The sequence below is a fragment of the Bos indicus x Bos taurus genome, chromosome 3 (genome assembly GCF_003369695.1).
Source record: "Bos indicus x Bos taurus breed Angus x Brahman F1 hybrid chromosome 3, Bos_hybrid_MaternalHap_v2.0, whole genome shotgun sequence".
Classification (NCBI taxonomy): Eukaryota; Metazoa; Chordata; class Mammalia; order Artiodactyla; family Bovidae; genus Bos; species Bos indicus x Bos taurus.
In genome coordinates, this window is record NC_040078.1 from 11,618,828 (window position 1) to 11,635,270 (window position 16,443).

Here is a 16,443-nt window from a genome sequence, read left to right on the forward strand (position 1 = left end):
AAAATTGTCTTATGCCATAGTAATTTTTGAGATCAAAATTATATTTACTATTAAAATCTAGCAGCACACTGTGATATCCTCTTGGGCACAAAAGCTTTTCTGTCTCTTGTTCCTTGATTATAGGAAATAGGTTTCATGTGGCCTCATTTCTGTTTCCTGAGTTTCAACAGGTAGATTCAAACAATTACTAATGAGGGAAAGTAAAAGATGCTTGCTCCTTTAAAGAAAAGGTATGACAAACCTAGACAGCATATTAAAAAACAAAGACATCACTTTGCCAACAAAGGTCCCTGTAGTCAAAGCTATGATCTTTCCAGTAGTCCTGTACAGATATGAGCGTTGGACCATAAAGAAGGCTGAATGCTGAAGAATTTCTGGTTTTGAATTGTGGTGCTGGAGAAGACTCTTGAGAGTCCCTTGGACTGCAAGGAGATCAAACCAGGTGATTGTAAAGGAAATCATCCTTGAATATACATTGAAAGGACTGATGCTGAAACTAAAGATTTGGCCACCTGATATGAAGATCCAACACATTGGGAAAGACCCTGATGCTGAGAAATATTGAAAGCAAAAGGAGTAACAGAGAATGAGATGGCTAGATAGCATCACTGACGCAATGGACATGGATTTGAGCAAAGTCTAGGAGATAGTGGCATGCTGAAGTCCACGGGGTCACAAAGAGTCAGACAAGACTTAGAAACTGAACAACAACATCAGGGAAGGGACAGAATGCAGAAAGAAGAAACAATCAATAAACATTAGAGCAGCCTTTGGAAGAGTTCCTCTTCAAAGAGGCTACAAAGCAATCTTGAAGTTCATCTTCAGGAAATAAAGCCATCACCACAGATGGAGGATGGTTACTCCAGTATGAAGACAAGATTCCAGGAACATTGTCCTGTTACCTCACCCCCAAACAAAGGAAAGTCACACACCCTGCCATCCTCCCCCCTCAAATTTTGCCTATAAAATCTTTTCCCCAAAACCATCATAGAGTTTGACATTTTTTAGTACTAGCCACTGATTCTCTTTGCTTGGCCTTGTTTAAACTTTCCTCTGCTTCAAACTCTTACATTTGTCCTATTTTGCTTCAGGCACATAAACTTGTGTTTGGTAACAATTTTGGCAAGCCATCATGGACTCTGTGCCCATAAATCTCAATAGCCCCTCTTTCTTGTCTCATCCCTTTTGCCTCATCTCTCTAACCTCACATTACCCATTCTTTGTGTGAGTGTGTGTGTATTAGTGTGTGTATGTGTGCGTTGATAATCATGTACATGCAGATATTTAAAGCACTGTTCTATCTGGCCCAAATCTCAGAATTAAATGTGATAAATATCACAGTTTGTAATATAAACAAGATTGTCTTAAACCATAGGAATTTTTTATTTTGAAAATTACATTTACTACTGAAATTGAGCAGGACATTGATACCCTCCTGGGCACAAAAGCTTTTCTGTTCCCTGTCCCTTATTTGTAGGAAATAGACTTTATTCAGCCTCTTTTACCTTCCTGAGTTCCAAAAGGCAGATCCAAACAGTTGCTAATCAGGGAAGGGAGGGAATGCAGAAAAAAAGAAGAAGCAATCAAGAAACAATAGGGCAGCCTTGAGAAAATGTCCTGATTCCTCCTCAAAGAATGGACATAACAAAATCTTTGAGTTCTTCCACAGGGAATACCAACTTAAGTGGAGGATAGCAACTTCAGACTGAGCCTAAGAGTCTGGAGTATCACCTTGTTACCTCATCACCAAGCAGAAGAAAGTCACACATCCTCCAGCCCTCTCCCAACATTTTGCTTATAAAAACTTTTCCCCAAAACTATCATGGAGTTTGGGATTGCTGAGCATGAGCCACCTGCTCTCCTTGCTTGGCCTTGCAAAAACCTTCCTCTGCTCCAGAGTCTATTTCAGTTTGTTTGACCTCACTGTGCCTCAGGCACCTGGACTTACGCTCAGTAACATTTTTGGCAAGGCAGCCAGGAGCCTGTGCCCGTGGCAGGTCAACCAGAAGTAGCCCCTTCCCTGAGTCCCTAGCAGATGTTGGGGCTCACTTTGCTCAGAAAACTGGAAGGGACTCTCTCTGATAGGTACCAGTCACCCCACAAGAAAGGCTGTTTGGATTCAAGAAACATCTGAAACTACAGCCCACTTTCAGTGTCACTTAAGGTTAAGTTGCTCCAGCTAGCACTGGGAAATCCCTCCACTCCATCTGGGCTATTTCCCTGACAGGAACTGAGCCACTCAGGTCTCCCTCAGAGCCACTCTGGGTATACTCTTTTCAAGAACTGGGCCAATCTATTTGAGGTCTCCATCTGGGTGTGGAAGTAGACTTATGAGACTACATGTCCTCTGATTTTCTGTCTGTATGACAGTAGCTTATTTGTTTCCATGTTTGCTGTTTGTGTGTGTGTATGTGTATCAGTATTTGCACTGGCCAGTTGAGATGAGTTTTTTTTTAGTAACAGAGCTCTCTATTGCATTGGGCTTCACCTGTGTCAAAGCATTGGTTGGGATTTTCCCTTTTAGACTAGCCTTGGTCATTCATTTTGTCTCTGATGGGGCATTCATTGGGAATATCCCTTTCAGGGACTAGAGAACTGAAACTCTCAGAGACCTTTCTTCATTGCTTTGATTTGTTATTTGTCTATGAATAATTTAGTGTGGGTAATTAGAGCTCTGTTTCATCTTGTAGGATATTCTTGCAAAAATCAAAGAGATCTTCAGCTACACTCCCAGGAAAAGGAACTGGTATTCCTCTCCCTTTGTGCCTTGATGTAAATGTTCTATCAGAGCTCTCAAGAACACTTATGCACATCATCTCTAATTCCTAAGACTCAAGGGAAAAAATGAAAGAGTGCAGAGAGGTTTTTTATAACTCAGGCAGAAAAGCTATGAGATCTCTGGTCTGTCTTCATGTGAAAATTAACTCATAATTGAATTCCAGTTAATGAACTTAAAAGTAAGCACTTGCAAATTAAATGCCTCTAAATATTTAGAAAATTGATGAGGATGAATTCAGATCCATGGGATCTGGGAAGTATTCAGTACTAAATCAGTTCTCGTATAGAAACATTCTTAAACTTGTTTGATTAATATAGTCATGTCTTTAGAATCATTGATGTTAAGTATTAGATTAGCCAAAAAGTTCCTTCAGTTTTTAAGTAAAAATAAGAGACACTTTTTTTTTCATTTTACTAAGACCTTTATTGAACAACATATTCATTTTGTTCCATTACCATCTGCCATTTTTTAGGCAACTTCATAGTTCCATCTTCCTAAAACTTTTATCTTTTTAAACAAAGAAATGTTCTAGGTACCTTTTACAGTCTTCCAGGGAATTGAATTTTTCCATTAGAAGAATTTTGTAAAGATCAAAACAAATGGAAATCTGAAAGTACAGTGTCTGTTGAATACAGAGGATAAATCAGAACTTTCCAGGCAAGCTGTAGCAGGTTTTGCCTGGTCATTAAAGAAACAAGCATTCTTGTGTTATCCTGATGGAAGATTATGTGTTTCCTGTTGACTAATTCTGGATGCTTTTTGTAGAGTGTTGCTTTCAGTTGATATAATTGGGATCAGTACTTGTTGTAATTAATTGTTTGGTTTTCTAGAAGAAGTTCATAGCAGAGGACTCCCTTCCAATCCCACCAGATACACAGCATCACTTAATTTGGATGAAGAACAGCTTTGTTGATTCTGGTGTATCATTACACTGGTCTCATAAACTTTTACATTCCACATTATTGTACAGTATTCATTTGTCATCACCCATCACACTTTGTTTTAAAAACAAAATGTTTTCATTGCTGCAACATAAAGAATCACATGCAGAAATATAGTCAAGAATTTTCTTTCACTTAACTGATGTGGAATCCAAATGTCAAAGCAATTAAACATAGCCAAGCTAACCCAAATGATTTTCAGAGCTTCACTTGGATATTTTGAGTATGCTGGCTATCTCCCAAGTTGAATAACATTTATTGCTCTCAATTAATGTCTCAATTTGATCACTATCTACTTCAAATGGTCTGCCAAACTGTGGAGCATTATCCAATGAAAAATCTACAGCATGAAACTTTACAAACCACTTTTGACACATTCAGTCAGTCACAGCACCTTATCCATATACTGCACAAATCTTTCCCTTTTTTTCAGTTGTATTACCTTTCTTGAAGTAATAAAGCATAATATGAAAAAACATAAAAAATTGCTTTTTTCCATCTTTAATATTCAATGACTACACAAAACTTCACCAATTTTGATAAGATTTTTTAATGCACACTGATATGACTGATTGTGATATACTGTCACATTACAATCTAGCAAAATTGTTTCAAATGAAGTTAAAGATAACTAAGTGCTATCTGAGCCATCTTATAGACAAAAACAAATGACTATTTAGCCAACCCAATATAATTCTGCTGTTGTACCTAGCTTTATTAGATGTTATATCTGTTGCAAACATATCAGAAAGAAAAATAACTTGTTATGATGATACTGGCTTCCCTGGTGGCTCAGACAGTAAAGCGTCTGCCTACAATGTGGGAGACCCAGGTTCAATACCTGAGTTGGGAAGATCCTCTGGAGAAAGAAATGGCAACCCACTCCAGTACTCTTGCCTGGAGAATCCCATGGACAGAGGAGCTTGGTAGGCTATAGTCCATGGGGTCTCAAAGAGTCGTGCATGACTGAGCTACTTCACTTTCTTTCTTTCTTTCTTTCTGTGATGATACTGTGAGTGTATGCTAAGTTGCTTCAATCATGTCTGACTCTCTATGACCCCATGGACTGGAACCCACCAGGCTCCTCTGTCCACAGGATTCTCCAGGAAAGAATACTGGAGTGGGTTTCCATGCCCTCCTCCAGGGGATCTTCCTGACCTAGGGAGCAAACCTGCATCTTTTTTTTTTTTAATTTTATTTTACTTTAAAATTTACATAATTGTATTAGTTTTGCCAAATATCAAAATGAATCCGCCACAGGTATACATGTGTTCCCCATCCTGAACCCTCCTCCCTCCTCCCTCCTCCCTCCCTGTACCATCCCTCTGGATCTTCCCAGTGCATTAGTCCCAAGCATCCAGTATCGTGCATCGAACCTGGACTGGCAACTCGTTTCTTACATGATATTTTACATGTTTCAATGTCATTCCCCCAAATCTTCCCACCCTCTCCCTCTCCCACAGAGTCCATAAGACTGTTCTATACATCAGTGTCTCTTTTGCTGTCTCGTACACCAGGTTATTGTTACCATCTTTCTAAATTCCATATATATGTGTTAGTATACTGTATTGGTGTTTTTCCTTCTGGCTTACTTCACTCTGTATAATAGGCTCCAGTTTCATCCACCTCATTAGAACTGATTCAAATGTATTCTTTTTAATGGCTGAGTAATATTCCATTGTGTATATGTACCACTGCTTTCTTATCCATTCATCTGCTGATGGACATCTAGGTTGCTTCCATGTCCTGGCTATTATAAACAGTGCTGCGATGAACATTGGGGTACACGTGTCTCTTTCCCTTCTGGTTTCCTCAGTGTGTATGCCCAGCAGTGGGATTGCTGGATCATAAGGCAGTTCTATTTCCAGTTTCTTAAGGAATCTCCACACTGTTCTCCATAGTGGCTGTACTAGTTTGCATTCCCACCAACAGTGTAAGAGGGTTCCCTTTTCTCCACACCCTCTCCAGCATTTATTGCTTGTAGACTTTTGGATCACAGCCATTCTGACTGGTGTGAAATGGTACCTCATAGTGGTTTTGATTTGCATTTCTCTGATAATGAGTGATGTTGAGCATCTTTTCATGTGTTTGTTAGCCATCTGTATGTCTTCTTTGGAGAAATGTCTGTTTAGTTCTTTGGCCTATTTTTTGATTGGGTCATTTATTTTTCTGGAGTTGAGCTGTAGGAGTTGCCTGTATATTTTTGAGATTAGTTGTTTGTCAGTTGCTTCATTTGCTATTATTTTCTCCCATTCTGAAGGCTGTCTTTTCACCTTGCTAATAGTTTCCTTTGATGTGCAGAAGCTTTTAAGGTTAATTAGGTCCCATTTGTTTATTTTTGCTTTTATTTCCAATATTCTGGGAGGTAGGTCATAGAGGATCCTGCTGTGATGTATGTCAGAGAGTGTTTTGCCTATGTTCTCCTCTAGGAGTATTATAGTTTCTCGTCTTACGTTTAGATCTTTAATCCATTTTGAGTTTATTTTTGTGTATGGTGTTAGAAAGTGTTCTAGTTTCATTCTTTTACAAGTGGTTGACCAGATTTCCCAGCACCACTTGTTAAAGAGATTGTCTTTAACCCATTGTATATTCTTGCCTCCTTTGTCAAAGATAAGGTGTCCATATGTGCGTGGATTTATCTCTGGGCTTTCTATTTTGTTCCATTGATCTATATTTCTGTCTTTGTGCCAGTACCATACTGTCTTGATGACTGTGGCTTTGTAGTAGAGCCTGAAGTCAGGTAGGTTGATTCCTCCAGTTCCATTCTTCTTTCTCAAGATTGCTTTGGCTATTTGAGGTTTCTTGTATTTTCATACTAATTGTGAACTTATTTGTTCTAGCTCTGTGAAGAATACCTTGGTAGCTTGATAGGGATTGCATTGAATCTATAAATTGCTTTGGGTAGTATACTTATTTTCACTCTATTGATTCTTCCAATCCATGAACATGGTATATTTCTCCATCTATTAGTGTCCTCTTTGATTTCTTTCACCAGTGTTTTATAGTTTTCTATATATAGGTCTTTAGTTTCTTTAGGTAGATATATTCTTAAGTATTTTATTCTTTCCGTTGCAATGGTGAATGGAATTGTTTCCTTAATTTCTCTTTCTGTTTTCTCATTGTTAGTGTATAGGAATGCAAGGGATTTCTGTGTGTTGAATTATATCCTGCAACTTTACTATAGTCATTGATTAGTCCTAGTAATTTTCTGGTGGAGTCTTTAGGGTTTTCTATGTAGAGGATCATGTCATCTGCAAATAGTGAGAGTTTTACTTCTTCTTTTCCAATTTGGATTCCTTTTATTTCTTTTTCTGCTCTGATTGCTGTGGCCAAAACTTCCAAAACTATGTTGAATAGTAATGGTGAAAGTGGGCACCCTTGTCTTGTTCCTGACTTTAGAGGGAATGCTTTCAATTTTTCACCATTGAGGATCATGTTTGCTGTGGGTTTGTCATATATAGCTTTTATTATGTTGAGTTATGTTCCTTCTATTCCTGCTTTCTGGAGAGTTTTTATCATAAATGGATGTTGAATTTTGTCAAAGGCTTTCTCTGCATCTATTGAGATAATCATATGGCTTTTATTTTTCAATTTGTTAATGTGGTGTATTACATTGATTGATTTGCAGATATTGAAGAATCCTTGCATCCCTGGGATAAAGCCCACTTGGTCATGGTGTATGATCTTTTTAATGTGTTGTTGGATTCTGATTGCTAGAATTTTGTTAAGGATTTTTGCATCTATGTTCATCAGTGATATTGGCCTGTAGTTTTCTTTTTTTACATGTAGTACCACTAGCACCACCTGAGAAGCACTATGATGGTACTAAATCAATGCAAATGATTCAAGAGCTTCTAGGTAAACTCTATAAGAATAATTATGTTTTGGAATGTCTATCTAAAATAACCTCTCCACATATTTTGTAACCTGAAATTTTGGAGTTGTGTGGTAAGTATTTTAAAAATTGAGTCTTAGTCATACATGAGCAATGTACCCATGTACCCATGTCCTGTTGCATGGGATGCCATGTATCATGGGGATCAGGAAGGACACTCCATCAAAGTTTAGCAGGCCAGTCAAAAGCAAATGTTTCAGAGCCCGGTCAAGAACTTAGATTTGGACAAGATAAATGATGGTAAATAGGCATCAGTTCAGTTCAGTCGCTCAGGCGTGTTCGACTCTTTGCAACCCCATGAACTGCAGCACGCCAGGCCTCCCTGTCCATCACCAACTCCCGGAGTTCACTCAAACTCACGTCCATCATGTTGGTGCTGCCACCCAGCCATCTCATCCTCTGTTGTCCCCTTCTCCTCCTGCCCCCAATCTCTCCCAGCATCAGAGTCTTTTTCAATGAGTCAACTCTTCACATGAGGTGGCCATAGTACTGGAGTTTCAGCTTTAGCATCAGTCCTTCCAAAGAACACCCAGGGCTGATCTCCTTAAGAATGGACTGGTTGGATCTCCTTGCAGTCCAAGAGACTCTTGAGAGTCTTCTCCAACAACACAGGTCAAAAGCATCAATTCTTTGGCACTCAGCTTTCTTCACAGTCCAACTCTCACATCCATACATGACTACTGGAAAAACCATAGCCTTGACTAGATGGACCTTTGTTGTCAAAGTAATGTCTCCGCTTTTGAATATGCTGTCTAGGTTGGTCATAACTTTTTTTTCCAATGAGTAAGAGTCTTTTAATTTCATGGCTGCCGTCACCATCTGCAGTGATTTTGGAGCTCCCCAAAATAAAGTCTGATACTGTTTCCACTGTTTCTCCATCTATTTGCCATGAAGTGATGGGACTGGATGCCATGATCTTCGTTTTCTGAATGTTAACCTTTAAGACAATGTTTTCACTCTCCTCTTTCACTTTCATCAAGAGGCTTTTTAGTTCCTCTTCACTTTCTGCCATAAGGGTGGTGTCATCTGCATATCTGAGGTTATTGATATTTCTCTTGGCAATCTTGATTCCGGCTTGTGCTTCTTCCAGCCCAGCGTTTCTCATGATGTACTCTGCATATAAGTAAATAGGCGTGACTTGCTGTATAAAGATGGTTTGGAGCTCAAAGAAGAAGAAAGGCTCTTACTCTTGTTGTAAAATACAGGGTAAGTGGTATGAAGACAGCAAGGAATTTTACTGTCTAGGAGTTTATTGACTAGCTAGATCATTCCCAAATAAAATAAGATACTGAAATATTAATTAAGAAAAATTGATTTCTCCTTGCAGAGAAAATAAGGGACTGTTGATGTATATGTTAGCTGTCATCCTGAGATATTCTCTATAAGAAAGTACATGTTTCAGAATTTACTGTTGTTATTTATGTTTAACAATCTACAGAATGTTAATGCGAGAGACAGATCATAATTGCTTACTTCTTAGTACTCACTGCAAAGTGAGGAATCTAATTTAAACATTTAAATAAAGGTATTAAATAAGGGAAATATTTCAGTATGCAAGGAAAGTTTAATCCATGTATTCAATAAAAGAAGGTATGAGGAATGGAATTACATTACATTTGGTTAAAGGGGCAGAGGACAGTTTGTCCTAGAGCTGGTTGCTCCTGAATGGAAAAAAACAACAAAGGGGCAAAATGATATGGGTAAAGAAAGTTGTAGAATGTTCATGAAATGGAACACTGACAAGGAACATATGATCAAGACTCTCTAAGATTTGATTCAGTTTAGTTGGATAAATGGATTTTGTTGAGAGTTGGTTGACACAATATTGGATTTGGTTTCTTGTTAAAAGAACAGTTTTCTCAGAAAGCTGCTTTTGAGAAAAGATTGTATGAGTTTGTTTGCCTTTAAGTGATCTTTATTTGCTTTCGAAATCTTTTTACTTTGGTTAAGTGAATAAGTATCATTTTGCCGATTCTAAAATTGATCTCTGGCTAACTGAGATGCTTCAGCCAGGCTTGTCTGTCCATGGGGATTCTCCAGGCAAGAATACTGGAGTGGGTTGCCATGCCCTCCACCAGGGGATCCTCCCAACCCAGGTATCAAACCCAAGTCTCCAGCATCGCAGGCAGTTTCTTTACCCTCTGAGCCACAAGGGAAGCCCAAGAGTACTGTAATGGGCAGCCTATCCCTTCCTCAGGAGATCTTCCTGACCAAGGAATCAAACCAGGGTCTCCTGCATTGCAGGCAGATTCTTTACCAGTTGAGCTACCAGGGAAGCCCTAAACATTGTCAAATGAATGATAAGCCTGCTCAGGTTATACTGTATGAATAAATACTATTAACACAGATATTCTAAAAATTACATGAAATTCCTAAAAATCTGGTATGTCCTGATAAAATGTTACCAGCCGTGATTCTGGTTGTTGTAGTCAAGTATCTTTATGGATTGCATTGCAATCAGGTATTTAATTTTGATTTTTAAATCTCTCTGTCATTTAAAGACAATTAGTGTACTCTGATGCTTGTTGTCAAAGTGCTTCATCTTCAAGAAGGAAGGAAATTGGACAAGTACATGTTTTGAATAAATTTTAAATTATATTACAAAACTAGGCAAGAAACTAAAGAATCCTAATGGAAAACCTGGTAGCTTTATAAAATTAGTCTTCCCAGGTGGCACTAGTAGTAAAAGATCTGCTTGCCAATGCTGGAGATATAAGAGACATGGGTTCAGTCCCTGAAAGAGGAAGATTCCCTGGAGAAGGGCATGGTAACTCACTCCAGTACTCATGCCTGGAGAATCCCATGGATAGAGGAGTCTGGTGGACTGCAGTTCGTAGGGTTGCAAAGAGTTGGACACAACTGAAGTACATCATGAGAAACGCTGGGCTGGAAGAAGCACAAGCTGAAATCAAGATTACCGGGAGAAATATCAATAACCTCAGATATGCAGATGACACCACCTTTATGGCAAAAAGCCTCTTGATGAAACTGAAAGAGGAGAGTGAAAAAGTTGACTTAAAGCTAAACATTCAGAAAACGAAGATCATGGCATCCGGTCCCATCACTTCATGGCAAATCAATGGGGAAACAGTGGAAACAGTGTCAGACTTTATTTTGGGGGGCTCCAAAATCACTGCAGATGGTGACTGCAGCCATGAAATTAAAAGATGCTTACTCCTTGGAAAGAAAGTTATGACTGACCTAGATAGCATATTCAAAAGCAGAGACATTACTTTGCCAACAAAGGTCCATCTAGTCAAGGCTATGGTTTTTCCTGTAGTCATGTATGGATGTGAGAGTTGGACTGTAAAGAAAGCTGAGCACCGAAGAATTGATGCTTTTGAACTGTGGTGTTGGAGAAGACTCTCAAGAGTCCCTTGGACTGTGAGGAGATCCAACCAGTCCATTCTTAAGGAGATCGGCCCTGGGTGTTCTTTGGAAGGACTGATGCTAAAGCTGAAACTCCAGTACTTTGGCCACCTCATGTGAAGAGTTGACTCATTGAAAAAGACTCTGATGCTGGGAGGGATTGGGGGCAGGAGGAGAAGGGGACAACAGAGGATGAGATGGCTGGGTGGCAGCACCGACATGATGGACGTGAGTTTGAGTGAACTCCGGGAGTTGGTGATGGACAGGGAGGCCTGGCATGCTGCGATTCATGGGGTCTCAAAGAGTTGGACACGACTGAGCGGATGAACTGAACTGAACTGAAGAGACTTAGCAATGAAAGGATTAGTTATTGGGTAAACTGGTGAATATGGCTATAAGGTTCATGGCTTTTTGTCTGAAGTATTACTCATGTTGATCTAAGTGTTCAAGATATAGGGAAGCCCTTCCCCTCAAGCTATTATGACTTACAACAGTTGAGTAAATTACCACTTCTATGGGTAGAATTGAAATGTTATTCTTTTCTCTCTGTCTGGTCCCTCCAGAAACTTGACGATTGGGTTCTGAGCAGCTTTTTCAAATGAATGGGAAGGACTACTGTGGGCATGTGCAGGAATCCTGCTATTTGGGGGAACTCTAGTGGAGAGAAATCCATCGAGGAAGAATCTGATGGCAGAACATGGATTTTCTGACCATGAGAGGTCTTTTGGGGAATTCAGTCTGAGACTTCTGAGGAGTTCCACCACAGCCAGTGTGCAAGAGCTCGTGTGGCCAATAGAAATAGACCAGACTTATTTGAGAAACAAATTATTGTTGATTTAGTTGTGTTTGATGGAGATGAAGATAATTAGAAGAAAAATATTATGTTTCAATGTATATTAAATCCCAGTTCTATTTAAGTTCTTGTGGTAACCACACTTTTGCCCTAATACTTGGAAGAAAAAGAAAATTAACTAGTATCTTTATCACAGAGTATTGAAACAGAGCAGGGTCCTATGGTCCTTCCCCCTCACCACCAACCAAGTCTTCCACATGCCTTTTGTCTGTAGAAAAACTTTAGCCAAAAAGTGAGTTTAAACAGAGAAGTGATAAAATGCAGAAGAAAAGGGAAACAGTTCAAGGAGACTAAATGGTAATACATTGGCCATTAAGCATACTCAGGGACGTTTAATTCCTCTTCAAGGGTTATAGATAATATTCTGAGCCATATCCTTTGAGATGTCTTACACATACTAAAGTCCTCACTTGGTAGAAGAGGTTAACTACATGATGACCAGACTGTAGCTATGACGAAAGCTGCCACAATTTTGAGAATTGGCCTCAAGGAAATGGAACAAACTAACCCTGGAACTGAAGGTTAAGTGTAGTTAAAACAACCCAAATGATGCTGATCAGACCACCACATGACCAATTTCAAGATGACTTTGAAATCAGAGCTGATTGTGCTGTTTCTACATATGGCTCTCACCTTCTGCCTAAAAAGCTCTTTCCCACTGAGTTCTCAGTGAGGAGATTGGCCTTTGGACAGGAGTCTGCTGTCCCTCCAGTTGCTGGCATCTGAAACACAGCAAATTCTTCTTTCCATCAACTGTGCCACTTTCTTGACTTTTGAGTAGTGAGCAAGATGGACTCGACTTTCAGTAACAGCATAAATATGTATGGCATTGTTTTTTTAAAGTCTATTGCTAAAAACACAGGTACAATGTTTGTGTGACAAATGCATATAATAGAAAAAATTTATAGTTTCAAGAATGTTTAGCTATGAACATATCTCTGAGTTTCTTCACAATATCTTATCAGTTTCCTCCTAATGTAAATAACTAGGTAAACATAAAGGAGGCCTAGCACCAAAGAACATGGACTACACCTAAGAAAAAAGGCTAACTCACTCTGGCATTGAAGGATGGATATTTTGACCAGTAATGTTTTCAATTAAAAGTCATGCAATTAAAAAAGGACAAGATGGGAAAATCTGTACATATTGAAGTATGAGGAAATCATTGGGGTTATTCATGGCTTTATTTAACTTTTACTGACCAAAGTGGCCTGTTTTGTGACCATTCAGACAGGTATTGTACATCTGCTTTGGTCGCTGAGGACAGAAATGCATTTGAGGTCAAAATAGAGAAACTGTGGTTCAGACATAGGAGGTAATACCAGGTCAAAATAGAGAAACTGTGGTTCAGACATACAAGATAATACTAGGTGGTCATTTTGGATGGGATTTCACACATGTTCCTGTATTGCTGAGTTTCCTGAGCTGTGTTGGACTAGGGGTTGCCACTAGCCATTCTCAAAGCAGTGTCTGCCTGCAGCTAGTAGCTGCTACCCATGTGTTGAAAGTTTCTTCTTGTAACACTTATGCTGTTAAATAATAAGACTCTGTAGATCAGATGTAAACAGGAAAAAAAGAAAACATGTGTGGTGGCCAATAACTCCTACTGTGTATATGCTAATACCACATTAAAAGTTAAAATCTACTTAGATAAAAGACTGGCTATGTCTCCCTAAGGTGCTGGATACAGACAAGGCTTTGTCTTCCCAAGGTGCCGGCTACAGACTAGGCTTTAAATTTATTCTCCTGAATTCCTCTAGGAATGAGATCTGTTTTACCTATTAAAGTTATTCAAATGGGGTATGTTGCACCAAAATGCTGGACAAAGGGATAGATGCTTAGCCATACCAGACTCAGATTCACGACCTAGAATTGGGAATATTTCTAACTCAGTGTCCATTCCCCAAACTGAGGAAAGACTATGCTCCATTTTAGCAGGAAGTACCGAGAGTGGCTCTATTCCCAGTTCCCTGAAAGATTTGAGGAAATTTGAAACACAAGAGAGAACTGAAACCAAGTCCTCCTACACCTGAGTTTTCTGTTGCTTTTATTAGTAACCTCTATACCAATATGTTATTTCCTTTCTTGCCCAACACATGTTCTCCTCAACATTGAGAAATAGCAAAGAAAAGGGGGCATTGAAACTAAGCAGGACCTATGAGGCCATCCTGGGCCTGAAAATCTATCTGTCCCAAAGTCCATCTATCTTTCTTGTCATACTAATTACATATTTTTTTCAGCTCCTTGACTCTCTCTCAGTTCTAGAAAGCAGATTCAAACAGTTGCTAACTACCGAAAAGAGAGAATGCAGAAACAGAGGTGAAATTAAGAAACAAAAGTACAGACTTAGGGAAGAGTCCTGAATTCCTCCTCAAGGAATATCCATAGCAATATCTTTGAATTCTTCTGAAGGAAATGAGGCCCCACCTAGGTCGTTGTCATCGTCATCGTCCAGTCCCTAAGGTGTATCCTAACTCTTTTCGATCTCATGAACTGCAGCACACCAGGCTTCCCTGTTCTTCATTATCTCCTCGAGTTTGCTCAAATTCATGTCCATTGAGTCAGTGATGCCATCCAACCATCTCATCCTCTGCCACTCTCTTCTCTCTTTGCTTTCTGTTTTTCCTAGCATCAGAGTCTTTCCCAATGAGTCAGTGGCCAAAGTACTGGAGTTTCAGCTTTAGCATCAATGCTTCCAATGAGTCTTTAGGATTGATTCCCTTTAAGGTCACAGGCTTGATATCCTTGCAGTTTCAGTGACTCTCAAGAGTCTTCTCCAGCACCATAATTTGAAAGCATTAATTCTTCAGCACTCAACCTTCTTTATGGTCCAACTCTCACATCTGTACATGACTACTGAAAAAACTGTATCTTTGGCTATATGGACCTTTGTCAGCAAAGGTCTCTGCTTTTAAATAAACTGTTTAGGATTGTCATAGTTTTTCTTCCAAGGAGCAAGTGTCTTTTTAATTTCATGGCTGCAGCCACCATCTACAGTGATTTTGGAGCCCAAAAAAATAAAATCTGCCACTGGAATTTCTTGGTTCACATACTGCTGAAGCCTAGCTTGAAGGATTTTGAACATTAACTTGCTAGCATGTGAAATGAGCTCAAATGTTTGGTATTTTGAGTATTCTTTGACATTGTCTTTCTTTTCCACATAGATGGAGAATGTAACTTCAGGTTGAGCACAAAATTCCTAGAACACCACCCTTGCTGAAATTATTTACCTCAGATTGGGACTTGAAACCATACTCTGAGACGCGAATCCAGCCAAACCTCATGGTACCTGATTTCATGACCTAATGAAGCTCAGATTCATCACAAAAAGAATTCAGTGAAAGATAAAGTGATAGGTAAGAAGTGGATTTATTCAGATTCTGAGAGGAGCACACTCCACAGACAGAGTGTGGATAATCACAGAGGGCAAGTATAGCCACAAAATGTGTCACGGTTAGTTTTCACAGGCTGGCTAATTTCATATGCTAATGAGCGAGAGGGTTATTCCATCTACTGGGGGGAAGGAGTGCAGATTTCCAGAAATTGGGCAATGGCCCACTACTTGGTCTTTTGACAGTGCCTTGGAACTGTCATGGCCCCTCTGAGTGTCATTTAGCTTGCTGATTGAGGATCAAGGTCTAGTCTTATCTGTCACCTTGGTCCTTTGATTCTAATTGGTTTATCTTGTGTCCCTGGGCAATGTTATTCTTTCAAAAGTTGTACCCTGTCACTTTCCCTCATATTACAGTACCTCACCACCAACCAATCCAAAGAGAATCACTTTCCCAATTTTTGCTGATAAAAAATTTCCCCCAATAAAAAATTTCCCCCAATAAAAAATTTCCCCCAAAACTGTGAGATAGTCTGGGGGTCTTAAGCATGAACCTCCTGTTCCTGTTGCTTGGCCATGCATAAATCTTTCTCTGTTCCATACTCTGACATTTCAGTTTCTTTGGCCTCTGTGTGCATCAGGCATGGACTTGTGTTCTGTAACAGTGCTGGTATATGACTTATTTTCAGTAGCTCTTGATCTTTCAATCTACAGACCTTGGCACAGAGTTTCTGCTGTTGCTGCTGCTAAGTCGCATCAGTCATGTCTGACTTTGTGTGACCCCACACACAGCAGCCCACCAGGCTCCTCTGTCCCTGGGATTCTCCAGGCAAGAATACTGGAGTGGGTTGCTGTTTCCTTCTCCAATGCATGAAAGTGAAAAGTGAAAGCGAAGTCACTCAGTTGTGTCCGACTCTTAGCAACCCCATGGACTGTAGCCTACCAGGCTCCTCCGTCCATGGGATTCTCCAGGCAAGAGTACTGGAGTGGGTTTCCATTGCCTTCTCTGAGTACCTAAAACCTTGGAATTTCCTAAGTGTTGAAAACAATCAAGATACATTTTTCTAGTTATTGAAATGATTTTAGAAAGCCCTATATAACCTAAGAATGGGCACTGATTGTCAGTGGACACAATTATGTGATTGAAGGGTTGGAACTTTCGGTCTTTCCCTTGACATCCAGGGAGAGAATAGAGACTAAAGTTAAACTGAACCTATAGTCAATGATTTGATCAATTTGCCTCTATAATGAAACCTCCATAGAAACCCAAAAGGA